At 41.2% G+C, this 16,957-nt stretch overlaps 1 protein-coding gene across 1 annotated transcript in view; it reads right to left on the reverse strand.

The window, feature by feature from the left end:
• tspan9a (tetraspanin 9a) overlaps positions 1 to 15,663 on the reverse strand; it is a 190,043-nt gene extending 174,380 nt beyond the window's left edge. The window contains exon 1 of the mRNA XM_082541430.1: positions 15,360 to 15,663. The gene's annotated coding sequence lies outside the window, so the exon portion shown is untranslated. The remainder of the gene's footprint in view (positions 1 to 15,359) is intronic.
• Between the last annotated feature and the right edge of the window lie 1,294 nt (positions 15,664 to 16,957).

A 16,957-nucleotide genomic window follows, 5' to 3' on the forward strand; every position in this document is an offset into this window, starting at 1 on the left:
ACATAATGAATTTGTCTAATACAGCTATGTGAGCAGGAGAGGGAAAAAACACAGGATGGAGGCACAGGAGGTGGGACTGTTGGACAGGAAATACCTAATTGATGCCCTAAGCTACTCATGACCTCTGCAAGAAACAATGGACCCGCCAGCCTTAAAGCAATAGCACTTTCCCTTCTTCCAAAGGTAAAGCTGACATTACAGTGATGTAGTTCATCCCCTGAACACCGTATAAACCTTCTGCCTCACGTGTACAAGTAGATATGTACCCTGCAGGAGCCGACTTTTCATAGCAGTAGTTCAACATGCAGAGAGAGAGGGACTGTGTAAAAATGGCATTTTAAACAAAATATGACTTGAAAAGAAGGCGTTCTTATATAAAATCATCCCAAATATGCCCAGATACGCCCAACAAAGTCGGTACTGTAGAAAAATCTAAACAAGCAAAAGCATATAGTTGTGGATGCTAATTTTCCCTGTGACTGGAGTGGGGGAGGTGTAAGGTCCTCAAGTTCAGGTCCTCTACCTGGGAGGCTGTTCCTAGGACTGCGCTCCTCTGGACAGAAACCTCTGATCTTGTGTTTGGATACTGCTGGGGCCTCTCCTTCAATTTGCTCCTGTTACCACTGGGACCACTTTGGAGCTTACCTTCCACATCTGCTCCAGTTGCTCCTTCAACACTTGACACTCCCTTCTTTCTGATGTTACTGTTCGCTGGTATTGTTACATCTATCACATCTAAGAACTTCTGCTCCTCGTCAACTACCGCTATGCCTGCTTGCTTAGCTGCTTTTCTATCTAGAACTTGAAGTCCCACAGAACCTTAGTTCTGTTGTTCTCAGCTGTCTTCAGCAGTGTCTCTTTCCTTGGGATTAGGGGACTTCTAATAAATGCGGCACCTATGTGCCACGGGAGTTACTGTAAACTGTCCCAGCCACTTGTTTGTGCCTCTCAGTGTACACAGTCCCAGCTTGCATCTTACATCCTGAACTAGACCATCTCCAGGGCACCTTTGCACAGTCTGCAACTTGAGTGCAGCTGGCTGCGGTAGACTGCTGCCTCTATGGATCCGATGCATTGGGTCTGTGTTTTTGCTGCCATGATCAAAGCCTTAAAGTTTCATTCTGAACTGTCTAATCCTTGTCCTTCTTCTTTCTGTTGCTCATAGAGCCTCAGTGTGGCAGACTTCAGGTGGAGGACTCGGCGCACTGTGAGAGGTTTTTGTGTACTGACATTCAGAGGCATCTATTTCTTACTGTAGGCCACGAAGAAATGGATACCCCAGATGGGTCTCTGATGATTGGAAGGACATATTCTGACCACTGAACTAGCTTTTCAGCACCTATCTTAACTTCTGTAGGTATTTAACTATGACTGCCCTCTTCACCATGGTTCTCATTGGCCTGTGGGATCTCCATACACAACTATTACATATCCAGCATTCAAACCTCTCCACCTCTTTAGTACTCATCACCTTCTCTCTCTTGGCCACCGTTTAGCCACACTTATCCAGCCCAAATGACATTTGAATGAGATCCTTGTGAGGTGGATCAATAAGTTGATGTCTCAGCCACTTCTGGCGCACAGCTTGATCTTCCATATACAGTAGGTGACTTATGATTACTTATAATTACTCCATTCTTTAGGGGTTTTAAACTAATGCAGTGGGAGTAGTTAGTACAGGCGGTGCTCAGTTTTGTCTTTGTGATCTTTACTGATATATATGTATATAATTAAAGGATCCTGACCTCCTTCTGTACTACTTACTTGAAATTTTTCACAAACTATCACAAGCTATTTTGCATGTGATATAGTATTGCTTTTACTGTGTAATGTTTCATGTTTTGGTGGCTATAACACAGTAATTTGCCAATATTTGGGATAACTAGACTATTAATTAAGTTCCTATAATTACTGTATATTTAAATAAAGCTTTCAACCTCAAACGTTCTTTTGCCAAGACAATTAACAGCTGTTGTATCTTATTTTGAAAAAAAATTTCCAGGCCAAAATTTGACAAATAGAGTATATAAGAAGCACAACAGCAATCATAGGTACATGCCGCCCTAAATATACGGCCAACAATAAAAAGGAAAAAAAATCTGAATTTGCTGTAATTTTTTCCATCTTATGCTGAAAATGTGGTTCAAAGGTTAATTGTTTTAATAATGTGCAGCTTTTGAAAGATTGATAAGAGATGGGCGACAGATATTAAGTCGACCCCATTGACTGGAACTGACAACTGCTTTATTTTTACATAATGACAAAGTAACACACAGACTTATAAATCACATGTTAATAAATACACTGAGCATATGAGCCAGCCAAACGGCAGCACTTGCATCACAGCGGCAGTAAATAGGAACATCTATGCACAAAGAAATGAGTACTGCTATTAATAGCAGGACATGAACAATTACTCTGAGTCAAGAGCATCTCAATCAAGCATTCTTTAAGGAATTGCTACAGAGCTCCGATTACACAGGAGAGAGCCTCAGCCACAACTTCTGAATCAGAAACACGAGGCTGTGTTGCTAAGAGTGACTCTGCAAACCTCATCCTCAGAAGAAGCCACAGCCTGCAGTGGAAACTGGGTATGACAGAGAAAGTATTTTGCAACTATCTAATGAAATTTAGCAGAGTGCTGAGTCCTTCATGACAAAAGTTCTGTTCTTTGATTGCTTGTAGGAGTAATCGCAGCACACTTGTGAAAAAAGGGTTTGTGAAAACATCTGGAAACACAATTTACTTAACGTGAGAGGTACTCCCACTGAGAAGTAATATTTCAGCTGTCAAACAAAACAAGTTGCTTTGCCAAGAAAGGATTTGCCTTTGAACACTGAGGAAAAACTTTTGTTGTATGAGCTTCTTGGAAAGGATCAATGTGGGCTTTGCACATACTGTGAGCACCAGCATTATGAGCAATGGGACAGTCAAGCTAATTCAATTGTTATTGTGTCTCCTTTCAGGCTTCATAATGGGAATCTAATACTTCTGACATACAATTAGACAGATCGGACTGCCATAGAAACAATTTCACATTTATGAGAATTTCAGTCCAGAGTCCAGAAACTGTGTGAATTTTTTAAGTGTTATATTGGGCGGTTTATAATAACATAACCACGGGATAAAACGAAATAAGGTGGAATAATAAAGACGTTGAAGTTACAGTATACAAATTCCCTCTGCAGTGCTGCAGAAATTTAACACAAGCCAGATGGCAGCAAGCAGATCACAGCTCACACTGTGGGACCAGCAGCACATCCACAGCAGTCAGTGAGCTCAGTGTGGTCTTTTAAAAACACAGGACATCAATCCTGGCCATGTTGTCTAAATGAAGAACACTGCCAAGAACTTGCACACAGTCTGGGCAGAGGGGTTTAGGCCACCATACATGAGTTGTTGCTATAACACTGTCTTCTGTCTGAAAAGGATTATAGACTTTCAAAGGATGTCTACCTATGCTCCATCACATGTCGTCACATCCACAATGGACATATTCACACAGTTTACTATAGTCTCATTTGTACAGCAAGTCCTGAACCTGAAAACTGATTTTCCAGTCTGTTCAGGGTTCCTGCTTGGAGTCCAGCTAATTTGCATGTTAAACAGGAGCTCTCAAAATATTTGAATGCATGTGTCAAACAGGCTGAGGCCAGGGGCAGAGAGGTTCCTTGTTACCATCCTCGTGTGCGGTTTCCATCCTTCAGAAGGCAAAGCAAGGAGAGAAGAGGTTCATGGGTCAATCAGACTGCCCCTCTTCAGCAAATGCCAAGACGTTTGTAGCCCAGAACTACAAGAACAAAACCCTCCTGTGCACTCTGCAAACCAGTTCAGCGATTTAAAGCAAACCAGTTTACATTCAGGTTAAAAAAAATCCTGGATGGATGGATGTTTGTCCACATATTAGAACAAGTTTAAAAATGGATTTCTAAAATTTATGCAGCTTTGGACACAACCACAACAGTGTGGCATGTAGGATCCAAGTAACTCACTTTTCAGGATGTCAACTTCGTAACCAGATCTTACTTCAGATTTTGAAAGCAGATTCAGAGTTAAACGGTTGGTTATAGAAATATCATATCCTAAGCTTTGGACATCTCACGGAGCACTGTTCAAGCTAACATTGAAAAATGGAAATTGGAGTATAACACAACTGCAAACCTACCAAGACAGTGCCATCTACCTACACAGAGCAGCAGCCAAGAAGCCCATGGTAACCCCGGAGGAGCTGCAGAAATCCAAATCTCAGGCTGGAGAATCTGTCCTCAGGACAAACATTAGCACTTCACAAATCTAACAAGAAGCTATAAGAAATCCTGTTTGCAGTTTGCTACAAGCCATGTAGGGGACACAGCAAGCTCTGGTCAGATGAAACCAAAACTGAGCATTTTGCCGTATGTTTAAATGACCCAGTCAAGGTCCAGACACGTCCTGTCCTAAATCCCATTAGCATGACTTGAAAATTGCTCTTCAACAACGCTCTCCAGCTAATCTGACTGTAACTGCAGGGAAAATTGATTCGACAAAGTATTGACTCAGGGGGGCTAAACACAAATGCACATCATGCATCTTTTTCCTTCCACTACACAATTATATGTCACAGTATGTTGGTGTATCAGACAGAATCTCAAGTATATACATCGAAATAATCACCACTACTTATTCAAAGCAGAAAACTGAAACAAAGAAACAACGTAGGGACACTTTTCTGTACTTTGTGTACTAAATGTACTTTTTCTAATATTTTGAGTCGTTTTCTCAACAGTATGCAGTCACCAACAGTAAGCATTTGGTTAGTGGAGTTTTAACCCAGGCACTGTAAGCTTGTTTTAATAAGACATAGCTTGTTTGCCCACAGTGTGAAAAAAAACAAACAGAAACAAGCATAACTGAGTAAAAGACTCGAGCAGAATTTACTGGGTTCATGGTCATTCTCTTCAACACAACAACACCCTGATAGCTTGTCTGGGTTGAGCATTAGAAGTGGGATTTGCTGTGATATATCTGGCTTTGTATATGTTTTCACCGCATGCTTGGCTGAACAATCTCATTCAGCTACAAGAATGTGGAGAAAGCGTCGGCTATTCAACACAATAACAGGTTCATTGCCCTCAATCAAAACGGATCACTGCTTTTTCTTTCAAATAAAAGAAACTGAGATATTCATATTTTTATTTGGAACTTTCAGAAATCAGCATTACAGCATGTTAAAAAAAACTACAAGTGCAGAACAGCAGCAGGAAAAAAACAAAACAACTAAAAACTTATCGTCATTTCAGGTGTTTCTATAGTGTCCATGCTTCAGGTACAGAATCAGAATCAGAATCAGAAAGGGGTTTATTGCCAAATGTTGAGCAGGTTTACAACATTAGGAAATTGCTGCGGTGCTTCAGTGCAAACATAGTGTCATAAATAGCACTTAAATAGACATGAAAAAATAAAAGTAGGAATAAGAATTAAAAGTGCTACGTAGAAAGATATGTGCATGAGATATACATGAGATATATACATGAGAATAAGAATTATGAGTGCTACGTAGAAAGATATATACATGAGTGCAGGTGGTGATCAGTGCCAAACATGGAATGATGCAGTGACACAGCGTAGGGTCATGTGTTAGTGGTGGGAACAGTCATACGGTTATTGTTCATGTGTCCAACAGCAGAGGGGAAGAAACTGTTCTTATGGCGAGAGGTTCTGGTGCGAATGGACCGGAGCCTCCTGCCTGAGGGTAGCAGGTCAAACAGACTGTGTCCAGGGTGAGAAGGGTCAGCTGAGATCCGAGCTGCACGCCGCAATGTCCTGGAGGTGTACAGGTCCTGCAAAGATGGGAGTCTGCAGCCAATCACCTTCTCAGCAGAGCGCACAACACGCTGCAGTCTCTGTTTGTCCCTGATAGTGGCTCCAGCGTACCACTATCAGGGTTAACAGCTGACTGATGCAAATAAATACAAAAAGGTTTATTAAATGTTCTTTTCAGAAATGATAGTATGGCTCATTGGAGGTGTAAAATAAGTTACTTTACATTTAATTACATGGGGGGGGGGGGAACTGCTTCTTTTAAAAGGCAATTCTTTCTAATTAGCTTAGCCTTTTATCTATTATAATGCAGAAAACGTGGGATTTGGGTGTTTAGATATTTTGTTTTAAACTAAACAGCCAAATGTTCAGTGTGTTCAGATCATCAAAATGACAATTACATATGTTAATCTGCAAGGGTGAAATTATTTATTGTACCTTTCTATTACAGTATTACGGTGTAAGCCAATCACTGCAAAGACCCACAGTTTGTCTGCTTTGAAAACCTTTAATTTGATGGTTATAGTGGAACATGTTATTTTTTCTGTCATAGCACTCAATTACACAAAAAAACCTTTACAAAGACAGAAAAGTATATAGACAAATGTCTCTAATTTTTACCTACCACAGAATGTGAACAGTCATACTGCGAACCATCCGAAAACACACTAGACACCACAACTCACACAGTATTTTACACAATACAGTCAAAGTTCATTAGGATACAACGTTCAGGAATTGATCTCACTACTTTAACTTAATTATTGTCAAAAAAAAAAGTTTGCTACGATATAATATATTTGCCACGTCACTTCTTCAGAGAAACCTACTACAGCAATATTGGTACTAATATTTGATCATTTAAAAATCTAATACATGATACAAAATGTGCAGAATTTTTTTCCCCAGGCACAAAAAACACAGAGAAAATTTACCAAACATTTGTCATGTGTAGTTATGAGTCCCTGCTAAGATAATAGTTTTAAAATATTGGTACAATGTGTGTGGATGAATCATTGGGAGCTTGGGGAGTGTGATCGTGTGTACAGCGTCTCTTTATGTCCGTCTCCACGTTGGGTGAGTGTTGAGTAAGTGCATATGAGAGCATGAGGGTGGGAATGGATGTTTGTATCTGTGTGTGCCTGTATGCCTGTGTCAGGTCGGGTATCAGACGCCACCTCTCTGGGGACATCTCAGGCGCTCCAAGGTTTGGAGGCCTATCTCCACCCACCACCACTTCCCCTGCCAATGGCAGACGCCCTCAGACGTCGGTGCGTTGGTGGTTCTTTGTGTCCGGGGATGGGCGTCCAGGTACACACCGGCTCACTCCTTGGTGGCTTCTTGTCGGGGCCTGGAGCCTGGGGCTCGCTCGGGACACTTCGGAGGTGGGGTGCCCCCGGCCTCTCGGCCTGGGGCTCGGTCACTCAGGCACAGCTGGCTGCCGGCGGAGCTCACGGGCGCGTCACTGCAACTCCCCCTGGCTTCTGCTCTGCGGCTGCTGAGTGAGCCCTCATCTGGGACTCTCCTCAGCTCTTTCTGGGACAGTGGCGCGGCTGCCCCTCTGTTGGTCTTCCTTGGTCTCTTGTGTTCTGGGGGCCTCTGGATGTCTGGAGTTTTGATCTCCTCCATACCTGCTTCATGCCCTGGAGGACGGGGCTGTGGCCCCCCCACACCCTCTAACAGATCATTACATGTAGGAACCTTTTAAAAACAAGCGTGCTCATGCTCACAGGTGTACACACGGGTGCTCACACACACACACACACACACACACACACACACACACACACTACACCCTTTTTGGCTCCTACCTCAAAGCACACTGTGCGCTGTCAATATTACGTGCTGCACAATAATGTTTAATATTTAGTATTTAGTTATATTCACATATATCATCGTGATGTTGTTTATTCTATTGCTCTCGTTTTCTTCTGCTTGTTTTCTTTTTTCATTCTCAACAGGTGATCCAGGTGATTGATAGATATATTTTTTGTCTGCTTATTTTGTTAGTTTTTGTTTTTTATCCCCGTCCCTCTTCCCCGCTGTTTTTCTTTCCCTTTCTTTTCCCCAGTCAAGTCTGTCCCGTATTTAGCAAGTGAAAATAAATAAAATAAACAATAAAAGGTCAATCAAATAGACCATTACGGCAAAGCTGGGATGGTCCATTTGGTAAAGTAAATCCGTTGGGCATCTTTCTTTGCCTTTAGACAATAATTCTGATGGCAAAAGAGCCAAACGGGACAGGCCAAAAAATAAATAAATAAATAAATACTATTCTACTCAGGCACACAAGCTCATGATTGCATAGTTCCAGAATGCCAGAAGTAAAAAAAAACAAAAAAACAACAACACAAAAATACACAAATAAATAAATAAATAAATACATTATAAAACTTTTTTAAAATTACGCTGTTCTCTCCTTTTCTCTCATCACGCACAACTACGCTGCCTCCAGCAATGGTGCTATCTTTAGATCACTCTGTGCTGGAGCTCCTTCACCGTGTCAAAATCATGACCCTTCAACAACAACAGCAACATTTAAAATGATATGCATGCTTCTGGCCTGACGTCTGATGTTAGGGGTTGAAAACAGGTCACTCTTCAAATGAAAATTGCACCTTCGCCCGTGGGTTGTAATCAGAGACCGAGCCCACTGAAGTTTCGAACTACATACAACTGCAAGTATTAAGTAAAGGAAAGAGAAGATGACCCAGAATGGGAGAAATTAATAATTTTGTATTTTGTTCAAGGACTGATTGCAATCATTTGACAAACGAACATAAAGAACTTTCACTCTATGTTGGTCTCCAGTTGGCTATTTTGTCATGACCTTTCTAACAGAGCAAGCGGGATGAAGAAGAAGCACAAATCAAACAACAGCAGAATTGTGGTTTACTCAGTTTAATAAACATCATGTCTCTGATTAAGCTTCTTCTACAGAAAAGGTTTGGTAATGGTTTCCATAAAATTGTATCTTTGGTTTTAAACAGCTGACGTGTGACTGTATTTAAAAGCATTTATATGTAAATGTTCTGGAGTGATTTTCTATGGGATTGCATTCTTCCACAATGAACCGATGAATGGAGCCAATTTGATTAATCATCCCCCACAAATAACTCACACATGCATCACAGAGGAACGGGACGAGACTTATAAGTATAATGCATTCCCCAAATATTTAGTAACAAACTCACTTATCGTTCACCTGCTCCCTATGCACACTGCCGTGAGTTCTCAGAATCGGCTCCTTGAGCACAAGAATGACAACATCACAGAACGCAAGTATGGAGAAGCTCACGGCTCTCCAACGGGAGATTGAGAGACCAGTGTTGGACTGTAGAACTGCTTTGAAATTCATACGAGTTGTTCGCACTAAAGTAAAAAGCACCATCACTCCATGCGGATACCCTTTCGGCGCCAGCTGCGGTCGCAAGGCTGGAGCCCAACAAAAGCACCCTGATAACAACTGTGTTTAGTCTGTTCCTTCCCATTCCATGTAAGGCCACCTGGGTTGGCTGGAAGACTGTTTACTTAGCCTGGCAGGGCAAAGGACACTGTCTCAGCTGAACTCTGGACACGCACACACAGACATATACACTGATATGCACACACTCATCCCCCCTCCCTTTCCAAACGCCTTCGATGCTTGTTCCCTCCTGGGAACACGGCGGGTCTGAGCCCGCTCTGGAATGGTAGCGCTGGGCAGGATGGCTGCTGTGTTTGCTTCGGATTACTCCTCACCCCCCACCCGACTCTGTGGCTTGTCACGTGCTCCATAATGTTGTGCTGTGGACATTTATGTGCTTTTTGTGCAGAGGAATTTTTTTGTTTCCTGTTCTCATGCTGCATGCCTTTTTCCCTCTTGTACTTTCCTGTTGTAGTGTATATTTCAGTGTTTATTTTCTGTGACGCTACCGATCTCCGACCTGTATCCCCATGTGATGTCTGTGTTGTGTGTGTAAGGTCGGGGGGGGGGGGGGGGGGTGTCTTATCAAGAATAAAACCTTGATTGATTGATTGATTGATTATAGGGAGGTGATCTGCACAGGGAGGAGAAATATATTAGAGTTCAAAACAATATGTCACCACAAGAAAGTCTCTAAGGGTAGAAGGGAAGGAGACTCACGTTTAAAGCATTCAGTGGATGTAGGTCTCAATCCAAGTTGCATGAGGCTCTGTAGTTGCTCATAAAGTTGTTTTTAATTAGCACACTGGCATCAAGCATGAGAGCTTCTCCCGTCTTGTCAGTGAAGCTCTCTTGTGTACAGTTAATCACAACAGCTTCAAAGCTGGTAATAAATTACTCTTTCGGGATCTTTATGATTATAACAACGAGCATTTAGAACAGCAGAGGAGACGATCCCCCAATACAGGTAACAGAACAGGAAATGTTTCCTTTTTCTCTTAAATAATATTAAGAATGATTCAACTCAGAGTGCTTCTCCAACTGAGTAATCTAAATTTCCTTTACTATGTAGCATAAGATGTCATGCTACGTGTATAATATATTAAATATGATAAATGTACATTAGCAACAAGTGCTGCTTTGAATATTTACTCTTGTGCTCTCTGACGGAAAGGTTTGTGATTTGTGGCTGGGCTGATTGTAAAATGGGATGTTTCTATCAAATTATTTAACAAATTATTTATGTTTTGCTTAATTCACCTTAAGGCCTTTGAAGTTTTGCATTCTCTAGACAAACTGTAGCCCTGTGTTAGGCTAGTGACTTGTGCAGTATGTACACCACCTCTCTGCTTTATATTGTAAGGTAAAGAGCTCACAATAATACAGAGACCAGCTGCAGTCTCTCCAATGATCCTTAGTTGGTTAAGCAGCTAATAAAATAGGTGGATGGATGGAGGGGAACCGTGCAGTAAATACTGTGGTGTAAAGGGGCATGTAGGGAACTTTGATGTCAAAGATTACTGGTTTGATAAAACACTTGCTACTGTAGCTGTCTGTGGGTGGTAAGCCACCCACAGACAGGCTTTAATTTGATGGTTATAGTGGAACATGTTATTTTTTCTGTCATAGCACGTAGCACTCAATTACACAAAAAAACCTTTACAAAGACAGAAAAGTATATAGACAAATGTCTCTCATTTTTACCTACCACAGAATGTTAACAGTCATACTGCGAACCATCCGAAAACACACTAGACACCACAACTCACACAGTAATTTACACAATACAGTCAAAGTTCATTAGGATACAACGTTCAGGAATTGATCTCACTACTTTAACTTAACTATTGTCAATAAGAAAAAGTTTACTATGATGTAATGCATTTGCCTCGTCACCTCTTCAGAGAAACCTACTATATTTATATCTCAAAGAATCTGTTTACTGGGGGAACGCTGCTTCGAAAGAGACCCAGAGAGGCTGATTTAAAAGAGAATAGCTGATGCCGGCTTCTAGTGTAACCTCTCAAAAACAACGTTTTCACAACTGTGCGAGTGCACATAGCAACAGAATTACCCATCAAATCCATGCTAATGTACCTGGTCTTGCACACTCAGTTTGATGCAAAAGAGAATCTATACCCAGCTGACTGAAAAGCAGGTACATCATGGTAGAGCTTAGTCAGAACCAAGGCTGCGCATGCAGACTCCACAAAGAAGAGCCCCGGTTGATCTGCAGGTTGAATCCAGAAGCCTCTCGATGGAAGAGAACAGTGCTAACCACTGTATCACTGTGCAGCCCTAAAGCAAATTTAATGTAATATTGTAACAGTAGAGACTTCTGTACTCCTGTTCAGTTTAATAAAGCAGAACTTCACTTAGATTGAATTAACTGCCATATTTTATTCACTTCACTTCATCTACTGAAATGTTTAAAGCTGAGATAGATAATGATCAAAGTACTGCTTGTAACCTGTGGAGCTCTCACTCACACATCATGGTCAAAACAGCCTAAACTCTAAAGCAACTAATGACGAATAAAATCAACAGCATCACATCAAACATAGACATATACTGTAACTGCAGAAGTGAGATTCCCTTATGGATGTCATAAGGGAATCTCATTATAAAAGATATGGTCTATAACTAAAAGAATGTAAGTCTTTCAATGTGGAAAATGTTTTTATGTGCAACCAGATGGATTCTGGCTTTCTCCTCTTGACTTTGAAAATGAAGCCACACGATATCTTCAGTACACCAATAAAAAAATGACAAAAAAGTACAAACATGATATGTAATATGATATCAGTGTCTAAGCAGTACCAAAATTTGTTTGTTATTATTTTCTGCTATTTATTTAGTTGCATGAGGAAAAGCTACATTTAATTATTTGATAGCTTGCAAATAATATTTTAATAAAAAGTGTTTACAGGTTACTGTGGGGAAGTCATTTTAAACAGCAACCATTATAGACCGGCTGTGTCCTAGAGATCAGATGAAAAAGGTTCCCACATATCCGCCCATCAACACAGACAAAGGCAAACAATGGAGGCTACAGCTAAACAGGCCACCAGGAAAGGAAGTCCTCCAAGCAAAAGACAACAAGTCTGTTGTTTCAAATTCCACTCCGACTGCAACAAAACTGCAGAGCAGACAGTATCAGTCGAGACCACACGGAACCAAGAATACTAAATGTAAGGCATAGACTGAGTTAAGGGTGCTGAAATTCAACAGTTATACAAAATAAAGCACAAACTAAGCAAGGTGGTCTGATTGTGTGTTGTCAGTAGCACCTTTAGTCTTTTTTACATTGTTATTGATTTTTTCTTCTATAGTGAGACGGTTTGGCAATGATGCGCGCAGGAAAAGAGTTCCCCGCTGTACACATTTGGAAACAATGTTCTCCCACAGAAAGTGAATAAGAAACACGATGCACTGTAGTCCTGATCACACGAGTTTTGGTGAGAGAAATCTGTTTCACCTTCACTCTGAGCAGACAGGATTCTGACTTGGAAATAAAAGGTGACTGTAAAGTCAAAATATAGGCATAGACTGTGCTGCTGGCTATGTACATGCAGCTGAGACTTGGATATCTGATCTGCATCTCATAAATGCACGCCTTGAGTAGGCCATAAATATAAAAGTCTAAAATAAAGAACATAGCGCAGGCTTCCCTGACGCAACTTGCAAAGTCAGAGTGAGTCATTGCACATGGTGCACAGCAGCAAGGAACCAGTTATCTCTCACAAAGACAAAGGCCGCTGTGCTCTTCCTGTTGCTGATTGGCCTGGAGGGATGTGATTAAAGTAGCAGAAAAAAAGGGGGGGATACAAGACAGAGCTAAATGTTGACATAGCAGCACAGCTCACCCATTGTGAGTCCTCGCAGAATGAAATCTGCCCAGCACGGACGGTCGTGCCTACTCGTCCCAGTGAATAGGAACGTTCACGAAGGGACAGAACAGAGAAACGAACTCTGCGGCGGCTGCGTGGGACAGCGAAAGCCGAGGAAGTAAACATGGTTGAGAGGCTCACATTGCCGCTTTTGTTTGTCACCACAGAGAATCAGCCAGTGTGCCCCAGGGGAAAACCTCTTCACAATGCTCATAACTGTTACTGAATTAAAATACAGTAGCCTTAGAGCGCTGACTGTGCAAAGATTATATTTATTTATGTATTTATTTTGCTTGCTCATGGATATGTCAAGTACTTATGATGAAATTCTTCCATTAATTTTACTATATCTAATCCAAGGCGGGCCATTTCTGTTCTGATGGTAGATTTCTTTGGTTAAAGAACAGAGAAAAAGTTCCCTCCAGAGCTGCTGAAAATAATCCACCACAAAAATGAAAATTCAGAACAAAATGGAAATGTTAGTTAACAGCAGCAGGTCAGTGGTGGGGCACTGACCTCATACCATGAGAGGAGGAGGAATGCGAGGTCAGACGGAGACCTCTCACTCCCCTCTCATACACAGGAATAGATATGGTGTGCCATCCATGTTTGGAAACATGAGATTAAAAAAAAAAAAAAAAAGGGGGGGGGGGGGGCACTGCTGTTTTGACACAGCTCTTTTTGACCTTTGACCCCTTCTGTGTCTAAACTTTGTGGTAGGTTTCGTTAACAATGTGTCTTCTGTGAATTTAACATTTTTCTGTGGGAAGGAAAAAATATTTGATTTTAAGGAAAGCATGCATAAACCTTTTTGCAGAGAATTTAACTAGACCCAGTATTCTTGTCATTACTTATGTCATTTATATACTCTTACATGGTAATGAACTGATGTTTATAATACACATGGAGGCAGTTTAAGGTGATGAAGTCAGTGTAAGTGCAAATATTCCCTGTGAGTCAAAGGGTCAGGCTTCAGACTGATCTAAACACCCAGTTGTATGAGGTTTCTTTTGTTTGTTTATACCCTAAGCTCTAAGTAATGCCAGTAAAATCCTTCATACGGTCATCTCAGGCACACAGCTCTGGCCAGGGGAACCCAAATGGTGTTGACGTTTTTTGTTTGTGGCGAGTCAGGTAAAAGTTGGCTTTAATGGAGGGTGGCCTTAAAGACGGGCAGGAAAAACAGCCATTTCAAGGCTCGGAATACAACAATTAATCATAATTTCATGCTTAGGTATTCTACCCATAGCCAGGCCTACACTAAATAATATATCTGCAAATGGGATACACAAAAACATCATTCACATCCTCATTTTCAGTCATGACACTGCTTCACAGGACACATACAAAACACTCATTGCCCACATGGAAACATGTGGATGGAAATAAAGCTTCAGACACTTCACTGTGATCAGATCTAAAATGAGATCTGCAGCATCCTTAGGCGAAAAAGATGGGGTGATACTTATTAGGCTCATCAGAATGTCTGTTACTAAACACGCCCTGTGCACAATGGTGAACAGAAGGGACAATCAGTGAGGAACTCCAGAGATGAGCCTATTGTTGAATGGAAGTATGCTGTATCATAGCAGCCTCCCATTCAGCTGTTGCAAAGGACCCAGAATATACGCTTTTGATTCTTCAAATTCCTTCAGACTTACACGATCAACTTATAATATGACCAAAGAGGCAGCAAAATGCTTCGCTTAAACCAAAGACAGGGAAATTTACTTAAATTTAAAAAGCCTTTAAAATGGACGGAGGCTAATACATTTATAGAGAGAGAACAGAGCAGGAGGATGAAAAGTTGAAGTGATCAAACATGACACAGTGTCACATTGAAATCTTGCCAAGTCCCTGCCAGAAATGAACACGGTCATGAAATAGCATTCATGGGAATAATACAGCCATTAAAGGTAATTCACTGGGATACTGAAACCACTCAATTCTCTACAGACCCACTATAATAACTTACAGTCCAGCAATAGTAAGAAACTATTCCCACAGTAGTTTAAAAAAAGGGTCACTGCAAATTGGCTGCCGCACTCTTGTTCGCTTACTTATCACATCACGTCGTACTGTAGTGGTTTCATTTTAAAGCCTTCAAGCATGTCGATGCAAAAAATGTCAAGCGGAGAGTAGAAAGCTCTAAAAGCAGCGTGGCGCTTTACCGCGAACACACCGCTCGCTGAGCGGCCTCAACACCGACACGTTTAAAAATAATGATATCAATAATAAAAGCATGTAGGCAAACAGTTTCTTACCTGGTGAATCCCCAACTCTAAAGTTTCTCTGTAGCTGGAAGCTGTCAGACGGCAAATGACTGCCACGCAACTTCAGCTGAGCAGCTTTGGCCAAACTTTCCAGCCGGACGCGTTTGTAGTCCCACTTCTGTCCTGCCACAAAGTGTCTGGGACAGCACCCTTTCCAAAAATCGGACGTGTCTCCCTGACAGATGTCTTTAGCCGCTATATTATATGATGGGTTGAGGACTGAGCTATCTGGTTGGACGAGGAGGAAATGAAGTTTGAGGAAGGAGGAGGGGCTCGCTCACTGGCTCCGACTGGAGCGTCGGAGACTCGGACCTTTATGAGTTACAGAGGCTTGGACTCCTATAGAAAACATGTTTGATTTATTAAGATGTGACTCAGGGGTGTGATTATATAAAAGTTTGGCAGTTATAATAACGCGAGTTTTGACAGATGACCAGAGAGAATAAATTAAAGTATGTTTCCTATTAATTAAAAAGCGAGTGGTGTTTCTGATACAGTTATATATTTCATGAGCCAATACAGCAGCAAATCTATGTCCTTGCAATGTTCGTAATCACAAACGTGTTCAGTAAGCTACCAGGCTTTCCTTTAGCTGCTGTGTGTGTATCTGAAAAGATTGCATAGAGCAAGTATGTAGAGGAAAGAGTGAGATGTCAGAGTGAGAGTAATATGGTGCCCAAAAATCTTCCTTTGGAAACATGATGAAGCTGTATTGACAAAGTGAGCATAAACACAGTAATTTAGTAGGAAAGGAGTGGATGGAGAATTTTAATATTTGGAACTAGCTGACAAGCCTTTACTGGACTCATCGTTTTATTTACACTGAAGTTAGGATGAGAATAAAATTGCTCACTGGTAAAGTAAACATGGCAGTATTCATGCATATCATCTAAAATTTCCAGGGATGAAAAATCACATTTCCACACATGCATGTGCAACAAAGCCTGTCATGAATGCAGTAGCCCCACAGTTATGCAGTCATACGTAGCCATAAGGTGCATTGAGCTCTTCTTGATTTAACCTCCTAAGACACGATCTCTTTAATGGCTTCCATTTTTAATTTCTCTTTGCTGTTTGGCTTTATAGTGTTCGATAGAACTGAGTAAAGCTGTGCAAAACTCTTTATTTGGTGTCTGAACACAGCAGCATTTTTCCTGAGTATGAAAACAAAATGAAAAAAACAACAACAATTGTGCCCCTTTGAGCAATATGGCTCATTTGAAAGAGCAAAATTTAGTATTGTGGTCTAGATAATCCAAAATGTGATGTCCCCATATGTGGACGCCGGGTCCTAGGAGGTTAAAGCATCCTATCTGGGCGCACAATGAAACTTTTGGGTGGCTTTAATAATTTAATCCACATGTCAGATTTCAACGTTGGTAGTTAAACTCATCACTCACCATGAATGTCTCTTAGATTCTCCTGCAGTCACGGTTATGCTGCTATTAAACTGTGTTACTGGGAGAAATTTAAAAGGCATAATCATTAGACTGCACATTCTGGTCCCCCTGATGGATGGCATCAACATGAAGCAGAGTTTATGTGTTTAAACTTGTGTAATGGTAGCGCACTTAAAAGCTCTTCAGTGT

This window comes from Aulonocara stuartgranti, assembly GCF_965226115.1.
Source record: "Aulonocara stuartgranti genome assembly, chromosome: 7".
NCBI classification, from domain to species: domain Eukaryota; kingdom Metazoa; phylum Chordata; class Actinopteri; order Cichliformes; family Cichlidae; genus Aulonocara; species Aulonocara stuartgranti.